At 49.6% G+C, this 20,203-nt stretch overlaps 1 long non-coding RNA gene across 4 annotated transcripts; it reads right to left on the reverse strand.

Moving 5' to 3' along the window:
- Positions 1-4,668: 4,668 nt before the first annotated feature.
- LOC114015205 (uncharacterized) lies at positions 4,669-13,664 on the reverse strand. Of its 4 annotated transcripts, none has more exons than XR_008732874.1 (4): positions 13,168-13,664; positions 12,891-13,061; positions 12,643-12,741; positions 4,669-11,744 (listed from the first exon to the last, which is right to left on the reverse strand). It is a non-coding gene; the product is annotated as an uncharacterized LOC114015205 (long non-coding RNA). The 4 variants fall into 4 exon arrangements; XR_008732873.1 differs by having other exon boundaries at positions 12,891-13,075; XR_008732872.1 differs by having other exon boundaries at positions 12,891-13,081.
- Between the last annotated feature and the right edge of the window lie 6,539 nt (positions 13,665-20,203).

Genomic DNA, 20,203 nt, shown 5'->3' on the forward strand with positions numbered 1-20,203 from the left:
ATTAGCCACCCAAACCATCTTCCCCAGCCATTATCCCAGGCATACTCTAATATTAAAAATAATCGGGGTCATCCGCACCCACTTCTGAGACCTCTGCCTTGCTGTGAGCCTGCCACTGCCATGGATGCGGTGCCCGCAGCTCTGGGTGGGTGGCACTTGGAGGGAACAAGCACTACAACAGAGGCGCTGGTGCTGTAGCTTCCCCAGCTCTGCCCACAGATAGAAATGTAAAAAGCAAAAGCTGCACGGCTGACACAGCTAGAATGCATCTTAGTTCACACTGAATATTCATTTCCCGGCTTTTGCTGAAGGCCTTCAAAAACACAAGCACTCACCAGAACAGCCGCTGCCTCCTTGTGCTATTTTATTTTAGAAGAGGCTGCCCTGTAGAAGATTTTAAGTAACTTCATGAAGTATATAACTAACAGGTCACTTGGCTAAGTAGACCGAGCCGGCTGTCTTACAGTCTCCTCCACATTTTCATTAAATCTAAAATCAGTCAGTATTATGTAATATAAATGCAGTGGCGTCAGAGACTCGAAGCTGAATAAGGATTTTGAATTAAGAGTACAGAACAACCCAGAATTGTCTTCCCAAATAAAAAATCAGAGCACCCAAGGGCTCAGTCTGGCCCCACAGAGGCACGGAGTTTCCATGAAATGGCTGTGAGCTGAATAAGTGCTCTGGGTATTAATATTCAAAGCAGGGCATCACATATGGCTTATGAAACACCTCTTCATGTGGATTAAAGACCTGTTCTCAAGGCAGTGAGCTTCCCATTACAACTGGAGCCACTAGGCTCCAAATTCATTACCATAGCACACTTACTGGATAAAAAAAAACCCAAAACCTGGAAGGCTTCCCTTTCTATTAGCCTCCCTCTCTAACTATTAAGATTCAGCCTCATACCTGACTTGACTAATGATGAGTCCCGAGAGAGTAAACCCAGACTTCAGAGCAGTGCAGCCACTCTGAGTAACCTCTGGTTCAAGGTGAGAAGCCCACGTGGGATTAGTCCAAGCTGCGGCCAGGTGGAAACATTAATGGCCATCATTAAGGGAGCCACAGAGGGGTTTTCCTCAACTGGTGAGAACAGAAGCATCTTTCCATGAGCCGTGGTAGCTGACCTGGTTTGTAGTCTGTGCTGCTGCGTACCCACACAGGCTGCTGCATGGTCCCCAGGCACGTTCTACTGACCAGGATGACATGCCACCGTCCCACTGGCTTCATCAGCACTCGAATGGCATTGTAGACATTATGGGCCTAATTACACTTAGAGAAGGACCTTAATGCAGGGCAACGAAACCCTCTGTGGATGCTTGCTATGTATTTTACTTGAATGAAAGTCACTTTTTTTGTTTCTGGCCAAATATATGTCATGATATATATGTATATAGCACACACACACATACACAAGTTTGATTTGCTAATGGTTCTCTGTTGCGGTGAAGCATCATCTCATATTGCAGTGCAACACCTTCCCTCCACGTTCTGCTGCTGAAAAGCGAATGCCTCTTGGCTGAGGAGGGCAGATTTGTCCCTATGGTATGGCTCAGTATGCAAGAAGCGATGCAGAGCACCTGTTGGCTTTATTTGCCCACCATGCAGGTCCTCTGACTGCTAGCCCTGCTCAGTGCTCCTGAAGGGAAGCAGAGGTTTTGGTCTGTTCCAGTGTATCTGTCCCTGTTTTCAGAAACAGTTCCCTAAGTAGGCCAAAAATGTCTCTTACATCTTCAGCCTTAGAGGATACATTTGTAAGGCAACACACACACACGAACGGGGTGACCAGCTGTTCTACTTTTGGAGGTACTGTCCTAGTTCTCAGAAGCCAAGCTGCACTGCACCTCCCATAGCGGAGAGAGGCCAAATGTCCTACTTTCTGTTCTTGGTGGCCTATTTGTCCCACCATGAGAAAGTAAGGTGTGTGACTGTACTCCCCACCGTACGCCGCCTGCACAGAATGCCAACAGACATGCAAAAGTCCCAGACCGCTTCCAAGTTACGTCTCAAAATCCTACCGTTCCAGCTCAGACTCTTGTCTTGCAGCCACATCCAGGTGCAGTGAATGCTATTAAAATCTGGTTTCCCTGTCCTCTAATGTCACTTCCACTCTGAAATCTCACCTCGTTAACACACGCAGTTCACTGCTCCTAGGGAAGCATATTATCACTTAGCTCTGATTCAGCAAGACAACTACATTTACCTGTGCCTGCTCAGTAGGGCAGCAAGGGACACTCCTGAAGATGTTTTGAACTCTATTAGGCATGCACTTAAACTTAAGCACAGATGTAAGTTCTTGCCTAGACTGATGCCATGATGAAAAAAAGGTTAGTACATCAGAGGGCTAAGCTTTGAACTGAGAATATTTTTGATCATAAACTTCAGAAAAAATTCTTTACATACAAAGAATTTCTTCTGGAAATGCTTGACAAACATAAAAGTAACAGGCTCGATAAAGATCCTGCTCCTGAGCAGTGGGAGCAGCAGGCTGCTGTGAAAATCCAGGTTTCAGCAAGGCAGTGGATGAGCACAGCACCTTTCTGCATTGTCTGTATTAAGCTTTAACTAACCGATGTGCTCTGAATCCCTAAATTAGAGAGAAAACAGGTAAAATTAGAGAGCATGGGTAAAATTAGAGAGCATCCCTAAATTAGAACCGCCACCCACTTTTTCTCCTGCAGCATTTACTGTCAGTCCCAATCATCTTCTGCTCCTCGGTGAGGCAGCCTGGGTAAGAGGCATGGAGGAGTTTCATGTTTGCTTAGACGGCTTTAACACCAGAGCCGCTCTGTCAGTTAAGCAGACAGCAGGAGGCAGAAAGGGAGCAAGACCATCCGTGCGCTTTATCCTTCAAACATTCATCGCCATCGACAAAAGCTGTATTCGTAAGTAAGCACAGGACTCGAACTTCCCGGGCCTTATCCAGCTTCTCAGAGCTAGTTATCTGTGCCAGCAAAGTTTCATGTACACGCAAGTCCCTTTTTCCCTGGGTATCCGTCTCCCATGGTGCCAGTGACTACACACATACTGGCCTTTTTTAAATCTTCTCAAGTCTAAATGCTGTATGGGAGACTTTCCTGATCTTTTGTGGGTTACATCTCAGTAGATAGAGAAAGCTGACCTGACAGATCAGATCTGCTGTTTCACACCCTCAGTTTCACACCTCTCCATTCACAAGCTACTTTGCATTTCTCTTCACGCTGCAGTTTCAAGCTTTGTAAACTTTAATCAGAGGTTTGATCATAGGGTGTCAGAGATTTGGGGGCAGGAACAAGAACCTACCTTCCCTTCTTTCTTCAAAGCATCTATCCCCCAGTATCAGGGACTGGTTCTTATAACAAACTGGTAACGTGCTTTCAGAGAAGATATATTGCCTTCTACGTTTTTGACATTTTGGGTTTAGTTAAAGCACAAATCTTCTCAAAAATAAGGGGTTTGGAAACACTATCTTACTGTTTACAGTTTGGAAAAAAACCCAAATCAACACTCCTGCATTTGTTTTTGAGAGTAGACGTCACTTGTCCTTCACTTTCTGCACAGACAATAACAGTGGGTTTAGATGTCTCGTTATCGTAGCCATGAATAGCTGAGAATGGAAAAATCAACATCTGAAACCGGGTGAGCTTTTGATGCTACCTCCATATGACAGCTTTAACAAGACTTCCACCCCTCGTGAGTCACTAACTCTCGCTGCAAGCCCCTGGCCGGAGCGGGAAGCTGGAGCATGCATTGTACACAAAGCCCTTTGGCAGGGAGAAGTTCTCCTCCGGGTTTGTGTGACGCTGCCTCTGACTCTGCCACATCCCATCCTCGCTGCGGTCTGCAGCACATCTGCAGGTTCCTCAAGGCAGCTGCTGGGACTCCTGGTAAAAATGTCTCTGCATTTCCTGGTGACTTGGGTTTTCCTCGAACGCTAAGGACACTTGAAATGGAGCAAGCGAGCACCATCAGAGGGGCGGGCAGACTGTGACAAGATGTTCGGGTCAGTTAATCCAGGGCTTGGCAGAGTCCCGTGGCTCTGTGGCAACAGTGAGGTTAACGCACTTTTCTGATTGCAGCACTAGTTATTAACCAAAAGACACATTCAGTGGGTAAAGGTGGGAGAGTCTCAGCTCCCTGGCTTATATCGGAAGAAGAAAGTACCCTTCAGGACTTCAGACTCTGCAGTAAAAGGATGCATTTTGTGAAAAGACACTAGGTACTATCAGGGAAAGGATCTCAGCCCCAACCCAACACCTTGTTAGGTTATCGGCTGAAGGAGGAACGCTCTGTGCTGCTGAAGGTGAGGTGCCACTGAAGTGTGGGTGACAAGCAGAGCCAACACAAGAGCCAGTGGCAGGGTCCCCCCCGGGCAGCCGAGAGATAAGGGTCCTCGCCCAGCGCAGCCTCGGCAGGGTGGCTGGCACAAAGCGCGGTGGAGCCCGTCTCTGCCTGCCCTCACGTTGCCAGGACGAGCCCCGCAGAGCACAGCAATTATTTGCTATAGAGGATGCATTTTTGGCACCCAGTATGCAATATGTTGCTGTCACCCTCATGACAACTCCGTAATCTCTTCTTTCCTTTCCAGTGTTTTTGTCCCAGTTTCCAAGAAGCAGACATGAAGGATTTACTCTTCTGGGGTGGGATAATTCCTCACCAGGAAAGAAATGAACAGAGACAGAGTCAGGAAATTCTTCACTTGTCTATTTTTATTTACAGTGGAGTTCCTGTTATTATCTTGAACAAAAATAGCACAACAGCAAGGCTGCAGCCAAGTTTCCTTTGCCTTTCTGCAGGAGCCCATTGACGCCAGCCCCCGGCCACAGCCCCCTCCCACCGCCTCTCCCCACGGCCAGCACTGGCTCAGCCCAGGGCAGCCCCAAGGATGGGCACCAGTGGTAGCCCCACGCCTCACATGCTCACCTAGTGGCACTCAACCAAACCAGCACTTACAGCTCCTGGCAAGTCCTGTCTGCACCTGAAGGTCCCGAGTCAGCTGGTAGCAGCCAGCCAGCATCGGCACTGGCGATGGTGCGGAGATCCCGACAGTGCACACTGCCCCTGCGGTCCCCCTTCCAGGGTGTGACGAGTTAAACCACCCGGGTTTAATATTTACCAGCAGAAGCAAACAGGTGGTGATACCCCTGTCAAAAAGTAACACAGGCCATATAAAGTACTACTAAAAGATGACACAAGAAGAGGCAGAGAAGTGGTACTGTCTCCACGGGTAACAGCTTCCATACTGAGAGGCTTTCCATTTCCAGCAAGGTTACGCTATGCCCACAGTGACGCCAAGGGGAGAGCAAGTGGCAGCACCTGAGTTATCGTCAGATGAGTTACTGTCCTTGGGATGCGGCAAAATCACAGGCTGTTTTTAAGTGCTTCTCCTTTAAAAATCAATTGGTGGTTTTCACAGCAAACCTAGGTTTTGGACATCATCTTCAAATCCATCATGTTTTATCTTCAGAAAAAAAGGCAGGATCTGCCTTTTACAAAGCCAAGGAGCTGCCAACTGCTTCTCACTTCCTCCCCAGCAAGGACGTACGTGTAGGACAAAATTTTCAAAGCACCTCCAGAGATTAAGCACACATCTCCTGTTGACCATCAATGGGACAAGCGCACCCAACTCCCTTAAGCTCCTCCGGAAAGCTCATCTTTTGATGTCATTTCAAAGGCTTCAAAGCTAAGATTTGTCTCTTTGAGGCGGGAAAAAAAGGAGTGCGAAAGCGTTAAAGCAACTCATCTTAAAGCCCTTTGCCTAGTCCTGCCAGGGTGCAGAGCATCACCAAGCAGGGAGCCTTCCCTGGCTCCTTCCCTGGCTGACCCTGCCGCTGTGATGCCCACGACTGCCCTCTCCCAGGGAGGAGAGGGATGGGACCGAGGAAGACGGTGGCAGAGCCAGCAGCTTGGCCCAGGGTTTGGAGGGCCTGCAGCAAGGGAGTGACATCTCCTACCCAAGGAGACCAGAGTGCTCCAGAGCTCCAGAGTGCTAACACCACTCGTGCTAATCCCTGCCTTATGGCCAGGCAGCAGAGGCACGGGCAGCGAGTGTGCCTTGCTCACAGTCAAAGGCAGGAACTGCTACTCCTGGCTTTGCTACAAGGACAAGCCCTTTCTTCCCTGTGCATCTCCCCACCTTTCCCACATCTGTTTTCTTTGACACCAACCAGAAAGTCCTCTTTGAAACATTTCAGCCTCTGAGATAGGAAGTTGCTGCTAAGAGCTTCATGAAAACATGCAGCTGGACATGGTCTCTTCAAATGCTCCTTCGAAGGGAAAGAATTATTACACCTTATTGGGCATCGGAGAATTCAGTCTTCAGCCTGTGGCCCGCTCTTATATGGAGTTGCTGGATTTTAATAGATGCAAACTGTAAAGTTTTTTCCTATGATTATGGTATCCATAGCAGTGCTAGGCTGAGTAGACTCTCTGAGTGCTCATTTTCTTCAGTATTATGAGAATTCAGTCAAAGTCAGCCCTCAGCACCATGAGAATCATATAAATCCATAGGAAAAAAAGCAGTCTTAAATAGTTCCACTACTCACTGAACACTTCTTTTCCCTCCAAAACAGATCAGGCAACCAAAATGAGAAGTTATGTTTTGTGGTTTGCCCAGGGAGGGGAGAGACAGAGAGTTTGGGGGGGCTCCTTTGCCAGTTTTGCTACAAAAAACGCGATAGGCTGAACCAGAACATCGCCATCCTGGTTGTTACTGCTCCCAGTAACAGACCAGCTCCCCAGTCATGCACAGCGGTTTGCTCGTGCCCCCACCGAGCCGGCAGCTGGCCCTGGGCAGGAGAGCCTGGCTCAGGCAAGGCGGCAGCGGCAGCCGCCCGGAGTTCATCCTCTGACCTCCCGTCCCGCTCCTTGCCATGATGTCATTTTTGCAAAGTGCAAAGTAGGCGCCTGTTTCTGTTTCCATTGTGGTATCACCGCCGGCGATGATAAGGATGATTTATTTTGATTACAGTACCCAGGCACTCCAGTCAAACAGGCAGGCCCCCCGTGTGCCAGATACAGGGCAAAGCAAGAAACGCTGAAGGTCACCTCCTCCCCGGTGAACTTGCCGTCTGGGTGAGACCTTGTGCAAATACCTTAGCAATGTAAATGCCATCTTATGGTTTACTAATCACCTCGATGAATCAAGGTGGGGGGCTCTTGTTTACCTTACAAAAGCTTCCCAAAATAGCAGAGCAATCAGAAACGTTGGGCCATAAGCACTTCCCCATCCCCACAGTCCCTCCTCTGGAGTGGGGCAGCGGGGGGAGTCCCCGGAGGTAGCTCTGCCCTGCTACCCCCCTGCAAAAGATGCCGTACCCAGGGAAGCTCCCCCTGATCCCTCCTCCCTCCTCTGGCTCTCTGGGGCTGTGTTCTGTCTGCAGCACAGCCAGCTTTTATGTCTCCCCAGGGGCAAGAGAGGGAGGGAGAAAGCCTGGCTGAGGAAATGGGGATTAGCCGGCACCACTGCTCGCTCCACCGTGTTCCACTGGCCTCCACGTAGGACATCCACCGGAGGTGTCACAGCTCCCATCGCTCCGTGGCAGGGACACCATGCGTCCCCCACCTGCAGCGACATGTGCTTCCCTTAGCTACTGCCCTGCAGCTGTGGCTCACAAAAGAACTTCTTAGCCCAGAAGTCTCACTGAAGCCAGTGGAAGAGCTCACATCACCAGTTAGGGCTCACACCTCCGGGAGCGAGCAGGGTGGCAGGGAAAGGGAGTGAGGGGCTAGGCGGAGATGAATGGGTATATTGTTCCCGCCTGCCTGCCTGCAGTTTTATTAAGTGCAACATCTTTCATAAGATATTAGAGCTGGTTGACATTTCTCAGCCAACACTTTTTAAAAAAAAATTTCAGCCAGAAGTTGCTTTCAGAAAACCTTCTGGTTGGAATAAAAAGTTGCCAACTTTTCTATTATTTTTTTCTATTTTCACAGGAAAGGTCCTTTTTTTTTTTTTTTTTTTTTTTTCCCCCTTCACTGTTTCTTACTCCTTCCCCATTCCTTCAGGTAAAAAAAAGAAAAACTATAACAGAGCAGTAGGTTTTGGTTTAATGTTGACAACCTTTCAATAATACTTCACCCAGCATGACTTGTTTTTGTGAGAATGCTGAGCTACTGTAAAACTTTTCAAGCAACACTTAAAAAGTTGTCACTGAAAGAAGGTGTCATTTCTTAGAAACCTTGATAATCAAACCAGGGATCTAGACCCAAATGTTGCCAGAGCCTGGGTGGGTTGATTTGGGTCCTTCTCTGGCACCAGCTGTACCCAGCGCTGATATGGCCAGAGAGAAGCCGAGGCAGGAGAAGTACCTGCCCCAAGCCATGGCATGCCAGGAGAGCAGGGAGCAGCTCCAGGCTCAGGAGATGCGGCGGCCTTTGAGAGAAGGCTGTGACAGATAGAGGCAGAGGAGGTGAGGAGATGGCAAGGAAGGAACGGGGACAAGCGTGGGAAGAAAGCATCCAGTGCCCTGGCTCTGCGCTCCTGCATGCCGCTGCCGTGTGGGTCGGTCCGCCGGCAATGGCAGCCCCCAGCCCCTGGCTAGCACCAGGGATAGGCGGCACCAGCACGGGTCAGTGGGGCTTGCAGGCAATGCACAGGCTGAAAAGATCATGAAAGGCATGGCTGAAAATGTCAGCGCAGGTAGCACTGAGTCAGTACCACTCCCTCCCTGAAATCCTTGCTCAGGCAGCTGTTCCCAGGGCTGCAAAAACAAAAGGCGTGAGAAGAGAAGGAGACCCAGGGAAAAAACCAAACTACAGCTATAGAGTGTAACTATCGTAAACAGCTAATTTAAGCAGCTTAGCACAAGTCTTGTTTTGGGCATCGTAATGGCACGCTGGCTGCATCCATTATGTATGGAAACAGAAATTTGCTGATTCAGCTGTGAGGGCTTTTGAAGTGATGGCAGCTGAATTCATCCTTTTAACTGAACAGGCACGTTCTTAACAAGCTGCCGCTTCTCCAGCCTGACAAATGGTTTCTAAGACATCCCTTCTCTTTCAGCTGTTTGTCACTCACTCACGCTCCTTCAGGTATAGACGCTTGTGTGGTTTTTGGTTGTTGTGTTTTTTTTCACAGCAGAGCACTCCCTCTTCCTCTCCAGCCCATCTGGCTGTGCAGCATCACACTGCAGAAACTCTTATGCAGCACCAGAAAAAAAGAAAACAGCTGGGGAAAGGTTACCGTGTCACATGCCCTCCCCCACAGATGCTATAATCTGATATACTCAGCTCTCAGTATCTGGGGTAATGAGGGAAAAGAATGAAAAGCAGAACAAATACTACAAAATACATGTAAATAAGGCCCCAGGAATGTCGTGCTTTAACATCTTTACCTTTGAAAAAAAACAAGTTTAAGATGCAGTATGAGGTTATAAATAAAAACAAAAACCCATTATGTATTATACTTTAAAATGGCTCTGAAAGAGTTCTGGGTTTTTCAAACATGGCACATCTAATCTGTAGATCAGATAAGGCACCCACAGATAATCAAGAGTTGACTATAAAACATCTCTTTTTGAATGACAGCTTGAAAAGTTCATGCACATTTCTTATGACAAATCCCCTAATTATCATTTCCATCAATAGACTGTTAACACATATTCCGGGCACTACAGGCAGGAGAGAAAAAACAAGTGGGAAGTACCAGAGCCTTATCGTTCAGATGATAAAAAGTGCAAATTCTAAGCAGTGTTAGAAAAAGCCAGTGGTCAGCTCAGATGAGGATGGGGTTTGTACCTTGCTCATCAAGACTGCCCGCTGTAGCCAATGTCATATGCCATGACACCAGAGAGCCTGTAGACGTGGCCCTCAGACTCGAGTTTCACAGCTTCTCTATTCAGCAGCAGGCAGGGAAGGGGAGGGCCAGTGGGACAGAGCCCATCCAGGGGGTTCACGCTCCCTCCACGTCTCGCTGGCTGGCACGGATAGTGAAACCTGGCCTGAGGTCTCCCTGGCAATCCTTGTGTGCTTAATCAGATGTGTGAACGTAGTCCTAAAATAAAACTGAACTGCATTTTCCACCACCCCCACCCACACAATGAGAAGCCCGCCCGATGTGCTGTGTATAGGTAACGCTGTTAGTAACTTCTCTCTGCAGGTGCAGCTTTAGGAGGTGGACAGTTTGGATTTCAGGAGCGCACGGTCCAGCCATTCATTAAGACAGAGTCAGTCACAAAATTCAGATCCAGACCTGATGAACCTTCAAGTACATCCACGTTTCAGCCTGTGTTGCAATATGGGGTCTGGCTCTGCCCATCGTGAAAACAATTACCTCCAAAGCACAGCGTTCTCCCTAAAACTCAATTTCTACCTCCTCCTTAAGCAAAGTTCATGGATTTAGATGTGGGCTAGTCAGAGTGGCCACTTCACAAAGGGATGCAGAGGCCAGCTCAGACCTCTGGCTGAGGAAGAAGGAAGCATCACCTGGAGCCCTCACTGCATCTTCATGTGCCCACTGGGACTCCCCCCGCCTCAAACCTAAACCTGAGCAGACCACAGCTTCCCATGAAGCCATCCCAAGTCAGCTTCCCACTGGTAGAAAAGCCTAGTTTGAACACCCGTTCCCAGACCAACCAGACCACATCTCCAAGCATTCGTGAGCAGTTGGAGGGAGAGGCTCAGAGAGACCAACCCAAACACTGCAGCCTGAGCTCACTGCTGGCCAAACACTGGTGACTCGCTGGGGCTGGAGTCCTAAGTGCTGGGATTTGCCTCTTGTTCTGGTAGCTGTACCCTGACAGCCAAAAGCTGGCCAAGGGCACCCAGGCAGAGTGCCCTGTGGACCCACAGAGCCCTGGCAGCACTGCAGGATGATGCCAGGCAACAAACTTTTAGGAGGACACAGAGGAGTTGGATCATGGAGACTATGCTACAAAGTGCTATTTTTGTCCCTTCTACTCATAACAGGGGCTCAAGTCCACGCGTGGCACTTCTCTTCCACTCTGAGTCACTGGGACCATTTTCAATGGCCCATACGTTAGTACCACATAGGCAAAGCAGTTTCTCAGCTCTTGTTGGTTGGACCTCCAGATAGAAGACAGCGATACAGCAAAGGAGAGGATAGAAAAGGCTCTGAGCGGCTCCCAGGAGTTTCTTCTCCCAGAATGCACGACAGCACCCCTGTCCAGCCTAAGAGGTGTGGACATCCAGGGTACCGCTCTGAGATGCTCCTGAGTCCCACCAAATTGCTCCAAAGTAAGAGCCCTCGCCAGTGCCCAACTTGGAGGAAGATGTCTAAGCTCCTGGGCCACCACGACCCCGCAGACTCCACAGGAGGAATGCAGCACAATTGGGGGGCAAGAAGGGGGGGCACCAGGGACATTCCCCAGCACCCTTGCTCCTCCATCCACTCTGTCAGGAATTCACCCCTGCAACGGGCACCGGCCTATCAGCTTCACAGGCTACATGACCCAGAAAGGCGAATGATTATTTGGGAGACAAAATATTTACCTAGAAGAGTAGGGTAAAGTGCAGCAAACTTTATGAAATCCATTATGAAACTCCATATGCAGATCTCATGCACCTGGAAAGCCCTTTGGTATTCTTGTGACAGAGCAAGTCCTAAAATGGAGGGATCTCCTACCCAAACATCAGTGAGATTGTGTCACTTGCAGCCACTGGGTCAGAAGGAACAGACTGCTTCTCGCAGTGACCCGTTTAGTCTTCCTCTTCGTGGCTGTGCCTTTCTCATTTAGGAGATCAGCTTGCTCTTGCCAGATGAAGTCAAAGTCACCACTGTGAATCCAGCTTTTTTTTCCTTGTTTCTTGGAAAGCACCAGTCAGTACCATGTCAAGAAAAACAAACAGAGAGGTTTGCTTAGGATCTATTTAAAGCAAAGCATCAGTGGTAGCTCCAATAACAACCCCGGGGCCAGTGCTGATGTTTGTGACAAAACTGGGGCTACTGTGCGTGAGAAGGGCAGAATCATTGCAAAACTGCAGTGAACATCCTGTCTTCCAACCAAAGAGGTCATAGCCATGCACAGTGCAAGTGAGAGCACTCCGCTCCAGCATCCTCGTCACTGACCATGTAGGAAAAGTCCTGGAGCTCAAGCACTGCAAGCTGACATAAGGTCCCGAAATCCAGCAGAGACACCCTGAGCAACACAAGAGGAGGATCTGAGGTTTTTTCCTCTGCCTATCAGACCCTGGGTGGATGAAGATTTCTCTGACCTAGGAGAAAGCCTGCACCTTGAAGGGGGGTGACCCAGCAGCATGCTCGCTGCCACCCCCTCCCACACCCACCCTCGGTGTCTGGCAACAGAAACCAGCTGGGGAGGCAGTGGTGGAGCAGACCAGGGGCTGCAGAAATTCCAATCCCACCGGGGTATTTCCTGCTGGAAAGCACATGGACACACACCCCACACAGCTGGGAGTCCTACACCACACGCACGCTGAGCCCAGGGAAAGGGCTACTAGCGCATCCCCACCTCACAAGAGCATAGTGAGGCTAATTTCATTAGTCTCTATGAAACACTCTGACGCTCTCCATATGGAGCACAAAGCGTTATTAAACAGCCATGCAGAGCAAAGCAAATAGTGCTTCGCTTTTGTTTATATAAGGTATTCTGCTGATACCATACCCTTGGGAAACAGTAACAGCTATGGTTACGATAGAGTATTTACTACCACCTCAGCTCACTGCAGCAATACTGACCGTACCTCTAAAAGCAATCTCAGAAATGTCTAGTCCACAGGGAATCTCGCTCTGTCCCACTTACAAGCATGCCAGTGCTTGCCTTTTCCTTCTGCAGCTCTTTTCTGTAAAAGAGACATTCATAACTCCAAGCTCTTTACCAGTGAACCTAATCCAGCAAGTATCCAAGACATTCAGGAAAAGAGACTTTCATAGCATTGGAATTTTTCCATGCCAGCACTTTTTCATCCTAAGATAAATGGCTTTTACTTACGGGGCTAAAGGGTCTATTCTTTTCAAAATACTTCTCAGCTTCAAAGCAGCAATGGAAATTGGCCGTGCACCTGGCCAGCTGATCCAGCCTGGAGTCAGCCAAACAGCAAAAGGCATCTTTCTTTCCTGCAGCGCCAAGCGGTGCTGTGCAGTGGACAAGCAGGCTGGAGGGCTGATGTAAACAGGCTAGCACTTAATTAATCAGAATGTATTTAAACAGAGCCCGGTCAACACGGCGCACTGAATTTCCAACCCGGGGGCTAGTGGCCAGGACTCACCTGCCGTTTTGGATGCCGGGTCTTGGAAAAGCCTCCTTCTGGGGAGATGGCTTTTAGGCACCTGGCTGCTGCACTGGGGCAACCCCCCCCTGAGCCCTGTCACCTACGCAGTTAACCTGAACAGGCACTGAAGGACAGTCCCCTGCAGCAATTTGGGAAGAGTCCACACCAGAAAACAGCTATGCCAGACCCCCTCTGCTCACGGACTCCTCTCAGGCACAAGTGAGAGCTCCTGCAGATACTGCATGGAAGTTGATTTATTTTTATCATAGGGAAGTCTATAGGCTCCACCTGATGAGACATTGTTTGTCCTTCTCACGAGACGAGCTTAGCAAGCACCTTGCTGAAAGCAGTCTTGACCAAACTGGTCCCGGCCCTGGACAGCAGAGAGAAGTACAAAGCAGGGGAGGAGGAAGAGGAGAAGATGCACACTGCTTGGGGGAGCTGGGCACTGTACTTGGACACCGGCATGGGTCACCATGTTTGCCTGCAAAGCAACTTACCTGAAGCCCAAGCAAGAGCCAAGAGCTGCTCCCAGCCCTTGCCTACCACTCTGCAGGAACTGGGAGGGCTCAACCAGAGATGACTAGAAAGTCCTAGGAGATCTTGGAGCCATCTGTGTCTTGCTCCAAAACTCTTCCCTCTGCAGCTCCCTGCTGCCCAGGACCACCCATTTCTCCCCACCTTGCTTACCATTCCCCATCCCCAGCACGTCCCTCCTCACTATGGTCCCACCGCAGCCAGCCCATGGCTCCTGGCTGTCCAGCGCCAAGACCACCCGCAGGAGGTTGCACAATGCTTGGCCACATTCAACTTGACCCAAGCTGGGGTTGTTGCTCTCACTTTCAAGAGCCAGAGCCATAAAAAGAGATGGGATTTGCTGGCCAAGGAGAGGCCAGGGCGAGCTGATGCAGTGCAGGCTCCTGAGGTCAATGGTTGCAGCATTGTGCCGGGGGAGGACATGCAATGCCTAATGTGGAAATGTTTGTATTTGGAGCAAGATATAGTTACATTTAGCCCGTAGCAGCTGCAGAGGCTGTTTACTGTAGCACACAGTCCTCAGCCTATTAGCTGAAAGCCTGACAGTGACCAGATGCAGAGAGGAACACTGCGAAGCCTGCAGCCATATTTATCTCCTTGCCAAGATCCCAACAATACCTTGCCTAATAAGTCTGGCACAGAAATAATCATTTAAAGAGCTAAAAAACACAACATCCGCAGCCCATCTTTACAGCCAGAAGGGGAGTTTTGTGAGGGTTACAGTCTAATCTTTCACCGTCCCAAGTGCTTCCCTCCTACTTCACAAACAGCGGGGTGATTTATTTCCTGAAAGGCTGGACACAAGCCTCCTGCATGCAAACGCTCAGCATGGAGGCTGCACCTCTGCAGCCAAACCCAGCGGCTGCACGGGGAAGCAGGGAGCACCAGAAGCCACCACGCTGCACCTGCAGTGCCGGCAGGCTCTTCGGCATGGGGGGTCGCCTAATTCACGAGGGGCTCCCCCACCACCCTGCACCTCCGAAGCTGGGAGGAGAGCTGGTCCCTAGGGCGGGCAGCCCTGACCCTGCTGCTGAACCGCGGCGCGCACGCAAGCACCGGTCTGCGCACGTCTGGCGCGGGGAGAAGGACAGGCTGTACTGCCACAGCGCGTGTCCCAGCAACACCCAGCGCTCCGCTCATTAACCTTAACCTGCTGAATTAAAAAAAAAACCCCACACAACATAAAAAAAAAAAAAAAAGCCCAACACTCATTAGGTGCTTTCTGAGTACACTGAGAACCCTATCTTTGCTAGCAGGAGATGCTGGGTGTTGGATCAACTGGATGTTGGATCAACATCAACACCAAGAAACATAAAGCTGCGCTCCGCTGGTTCACGTAGTTGATGACCTTGGCTCGCAGATAAGCCTGTGTAGTATGAGCTTCTGTGTTTTCCAGGCTGCAGGTACCAGGTGTCGTTGAAGGTCAGCGTTGAGGAAAGGGCTCTCCCACAGTTGGGAGAAGGTTACAGAGAGTGATTTTTATGCAACATAAGCTTGTAGATGATTAACAATTTTCTTTCAGTTAACCACGAAGTTAATAGTTATTCAAAGCACTCCGTTGTAATGGGAGTGGAGATGGGGAGACGTACTACATTAACCTTTAATCTTGGACTGTGCAATAAAAATTAAAATGGAATATGGCACATAAGTATGATTAATTCTGCTTGCAAAGGGAGAGGGTGTCAGTGTATGCTTTGGGTGGGAGTGTTTCCTTCTGACAGCAGGATGCCTGATGCAGGTGAGGATATGCCACAGGAAGGCTTCACTCAGTGTTCAGTCCTGTGTTTTCTGCTTTTCTCAAGCTCAAACCACGCTCCGTTTCAAAATCCACTTTGTTAGCTCTGCACCTCCTAAAAATATCTAAACATTCAGGAGCGGATGGATTCTTTTTTGTTGTTGCGAAGGGGAGAAAGGAGAAAGAAGGGTGAAACTTGGTGATTGGTGGAAGAAGGCTACCATCAGTGAAACATCTGCTAGCCTGCACCTGCTGCGGTGCACAGCTCCAGGGAGAAGGATGGAGGATTTCCGAAAGAGCTATGCCCCCTTGCCTTGCCTTGGCCACCTCTCTAGCCGCAGCCATGGTTTGAGCTCGGCACTGAGCACAGCCGGTGCGGTTCCCCTGCCCAGGGCTCACCAGTGCCTCCCAGCCTCGGCCCGCACCACAGCTGCTTTTCCCAAAGACACGGGGCCATTGCCATGCGCACAGGGACTTGCTGAGGTCAACGCCATTGAGTTTCTTTTCTGCTTGCAAGCTCAGTGGCAAACCTTCGGAGAAAAAAAAGAGCATGGGAGACAGGCCTGGGAGGGAAACTCTGTGCTCACAGTGTCCCCCAGCTCAGCAATGTTTGGTTCTGGGTTTTGATGGGGGTTTTGAAAAGTATTGCAAAATCTGCGTTTGGATTTATCTTTCCTCTTTTCTCCTTCCCGCTCCCCCAGGCCTGTCAAAAGTCCCTCGCCTGATGTCACTGGGGGTTTTGGCCAGGGTACTGGCAGCCAGCATGAGGGCTGAGGGAACGTGTTCCTCTGGCTGAATCAGAAATGTTTTGAAGCCGAATTCCTCCTACAGTTCAGATACACCTGAGTGAGCCTGCCCACTTGTTTTCTGAGGAGCCGGCACTTCCTTGTCCCAGCCAGCGGTGGAAGTGTTAAACTAGTACAAGCGGCTGGTTGTTTTTACAAATACTTTCTCAGCTATGGGTGTTTCTGTGAACCGTGCTAGATCTCCAGCTGTCTATAAGTCAACATGCATTTCCCAACACTTTCTGCCTTCGTTTGACAGCCATGGTGATATAATATGTTCATTAAAAGAGAAATCAGCCAGCTGATGAGAACACGCTGGAAGCAGCTCTGCAGGCTGATGTGTGCTGGTTCCCCCAACAGCCGAGCGGCATGACCACGCACCAGCACAGCCCTGGCCCCCTTGCAAGGCTGGGGTCTGCCCCTGCTCCTGACAGCATTTGCTGAGCCAAGAAAAGCTGTTTTCCTACCCAGGAGAGGCACCTATGCAGAGCCGTTTACCCCCATGGGCCGGAGACTCGCATGCTGGCAAGAGCACAGGGAGAAGACATGGCTATTCCCCTGATCCGCCCGAGCTGTATCGCACATACACAGGCTGCCAGCTTGCAGGCAAAGGGGAGACTAACACCTCCATGGCGTGCCTGCCGATCCCGGCACCATGCTCTGCTTGCCTGTTGTGCAGGAAGCCTCGGCGGGGAGGATGCAAGCATCCAGCCTCCACCCTGCTCTACCTCTGCCCAGGGGGTGTTGACTCCCTTCTTCCCCCATCATCAGCACCCAGCCGTTGCAAGACAGTGTCTGCTCATGCCCTCATTCCTGACACCAGGCTTTGCATTGGTTTTGGCAAACCCCGGCAGAGCTGAGCCTTGGCAATCACAGCAGGGCAGGCAGCTCCTGGCTGAGCTTGTGGGGAGCGCAGAAGCAGGCAACGCTTGCAGACAGCACAAGCAAGGCCCTCTGCTACCGCAGCCTGTGCCTAGCAGCACGGACGGGCATCTCCTCGAGGTCTCACAGTCCCAGGCACCCTCCCAAGAAGCAGAGTAGTGGGCAGGGCAGGCAGGATGGCATGTCCCACTCAGGAGGAAGGCAGGTCACTCAAAGCCTGCGTCAGTCTGGGCTGTAAGAACACCTCATGTTCAGTGTCTCTGCCTTTGAGAAATGGGGTTAAGAAATAATGAGGTCATAAACGTAAAGAGATACATAATGGTGTATCTATACTGGCTCTGTAATTGCTGAGCTTTAGTGCACAGTTATCTACAACCTGGATAACTTGCCTCAAGGTAATCAAGAGGCAGCAGCAAATGGGTTCCATCCTCCCACTTTGAAACAAACTCCCACCTCCAAACATTATAAAGAAAGTTAAAAAGAAAGAGTTGCCTGCAAAAGTCTGCAGGATGAGGCCTTTTATATTTTCCAAAGCCAATGTGCACCCAAAACCAGGACGTGCATCACCATGGAGTGATGCTGAGCCAGCAACATCCCACAGAGCCACACCACATGGGGCACAGCACCCAGGAGAGGGAGGCCTCATGCCACCACTTAGCCCAGCTGTGGAACCAAACTTTGGCAGGACTCTATATAAAAATGCTCCTACATGAAGTTTATTTCCAGTGAGAACCAAACACGTGGGAGAAAATGCACTCCAGAGGAGCCTGGGAATAGGAGCAGGCATAGAGCAGCTGACTCTCGTCTTGCTGATGACAGAACCAAAGATCCAAGATGCTTTCCTGGAGAAAAAACAGGCCTCACATTTGCTCTGCATATATGTAGAAAGCACCTGAACGTGGTATTTAAAGGGAGGATATTTAGGAGCATGCCACAACCGTCCAGAAACCATTGTGTTGTGAATTACTGCAAAGTAACACTTAGATTCAGGCATTAACCCCAAGCTGAATGAGTAACTATCTAGTAATCATATCTGATAAAGCACGGTCATGCTGCATTTACATCTCTCCTCCACTTCCCACCTCTTCCATTTACTGGCAAAAGTCTTATGAGAAGCTGTAAATTTGCTGGAAAGGAAGGTACAGCAGCAATAACAACATGCTGCGCACAAAGTAGGCTGTATGCAAAGCCCACTCAGGCTTTCCTTCAGACCCTGGCATGCTGAGGGGCAGAGCTCAGTGCCCCCACCAGGCACACTCAGGTCCCTATCACGATGTACCTGTGGGCACGTGGAATTCATTTTCCCATGCCACAGCACACAGCTGCTTCTGCTCAGGTCTCTCCTACAGCCTCCAGCCTGCCCCCCCCCCCAGTTTTCTCTCTCTTGCTCCCTCTAAGAGTACAACTTTACATCAAGAGATATGCAAACATCCTCTCTAGTCTCCCCCTGTGCCCGTAGGATGTCCAGCCTAAAGCCCTGAGAGCCCCTACAGCTGGCACAACAGTGGGATTGAGAAGTCAAGGGCATCCACACAGCCATGTCCCCCTGCAGCATTGCTGAAGCGAACTACCTGTGTGCACAGTAAAGCCTCTGCAGGGCGCTTGCTGCAGGTGCTCTGTGGACAGACTTGTCAGCCTCCAAGGCTGTGAAACTGGTAATCTATAAAAAGCATGAGTCACTCAAAAAAAAAAAAAATCTCATATCCTTTTCCAGTTCAAAAGTGTTTCCTAGAACTGTACCGACTGTGAGGCCTTGAAGACACAACTGTTTTCTGAAATTAAAATTTCTCCTTTCTGATTTTTTTTTTCTCCTGAAGCACATTGGTGGGGTATTTTGCTGTGTCTCATGTTTAAAAATTTTGTGAGCAGAAAATGGGTACTAACAATGCAAGAAATGGGAAAAGGAGAGCTGCGGCAGCTGAAAAGTTCAACTATTATAACACAAAGTACATTCTTTGCTTTTGGAGAGACAACTTCTACGCCACATGGATAAGCAGGCAACTGAGAAAAAGGCAGGGGAAACCAGATGCTTCATGTGCTTTCAGTCCACTGAGGACAAGGGAGCAATGCGGGCACCATCTGACCTTGAAACAGTGGTTGAAGAGAAAGATGACGCTGAAACATCTTCAAAAAGCAGTGACTTTTGTCTCCACAGTCCAAGGGGGACTACATCTCCCTGGCAGAAGAGAGCAGAAAGCCAGTCTGTCAGCCCGAGATGCAAGTGGACTCCTGCTGCGTGGGAGCTGAACACTGCTGGTGGCCTTGGAGGCATAACATCAGTCCTGGGAGAAATTATCGCCCAGCCAGAGCTTTGCATGGCTGTCACATGCATAATAAGCAAGTTATGTCTGTAGCAACCTGTTCACTGATTTCTGCTCTACTGAGAAGTCAATAAAAATTGACAATACCCCCATGAGATTGTTGTTCCTTGGTCACATATACCAGAAGTGTTTCTTCCGAGTAAAAAAGAATGTAGGAAGGGGCAAGACAAGAACTTTATTCTCTACATGGAAGTGAAACCGTTAAGAAAAGCTTTTGTCAGGCAGGACACCCATTCAGCAAGCACTGTGCTTGACGAGATCCTTCAAGGCCCTGCTATGCTGGGTGTACCAAAGGGAGAGGAGGATGCTTAATGCATCTTCATTGCTGCCTCTCTTGGGAGAGGCACTGCATTCTCCTTCTCTTTCTCCCCAGGCTTATCTGTTGATGGATTACACCAAAAAAAGCCCTTCCATAAAGCTCTATTAGAATGCCAGTGCATGCAGCGAGGGCCACTGAAATATTCCCAAAGCCACAGACAAAGCTGACAATCTGCGATATTTTAGCATAAGCTCTGACCCAGTATACAGCAAAAAAGACGAATGGCACTTCCCCCAGGGCAGGAATCACTTCTGAAGCTGCTGACAACTCACTGTTTATCTCATTGCTGCCCCAGTCTTAACCACAGTTCGAGATGAAACTTTTTTCAACCCGAATTCCAACCTGAAGATGCCCAGAAGAAAGACCCTTGACCTCTCTCCTGGTAGCTTTCTCAGCTCCTGGCGATGCTGCAGTATTGTTTCGTGCTTGCAGGTCAGGAGGAGAGATGGGTCTG

This window comes from Falco cherrug, chromosome 6, assembly GCF_023634085.1.
Source record: "Falco cherrug isolate bFalChe1 chromosome 6, bFalChe1.pri, whole genome shotgun sequence".
In the NCBI taxonomy this organism is placed as follows: domain Eukaryota; kingdom Metazoa; phylum Chordata; class Aves; order Falconiformes; family Falconidae; genus Falco; species Falco cherrug.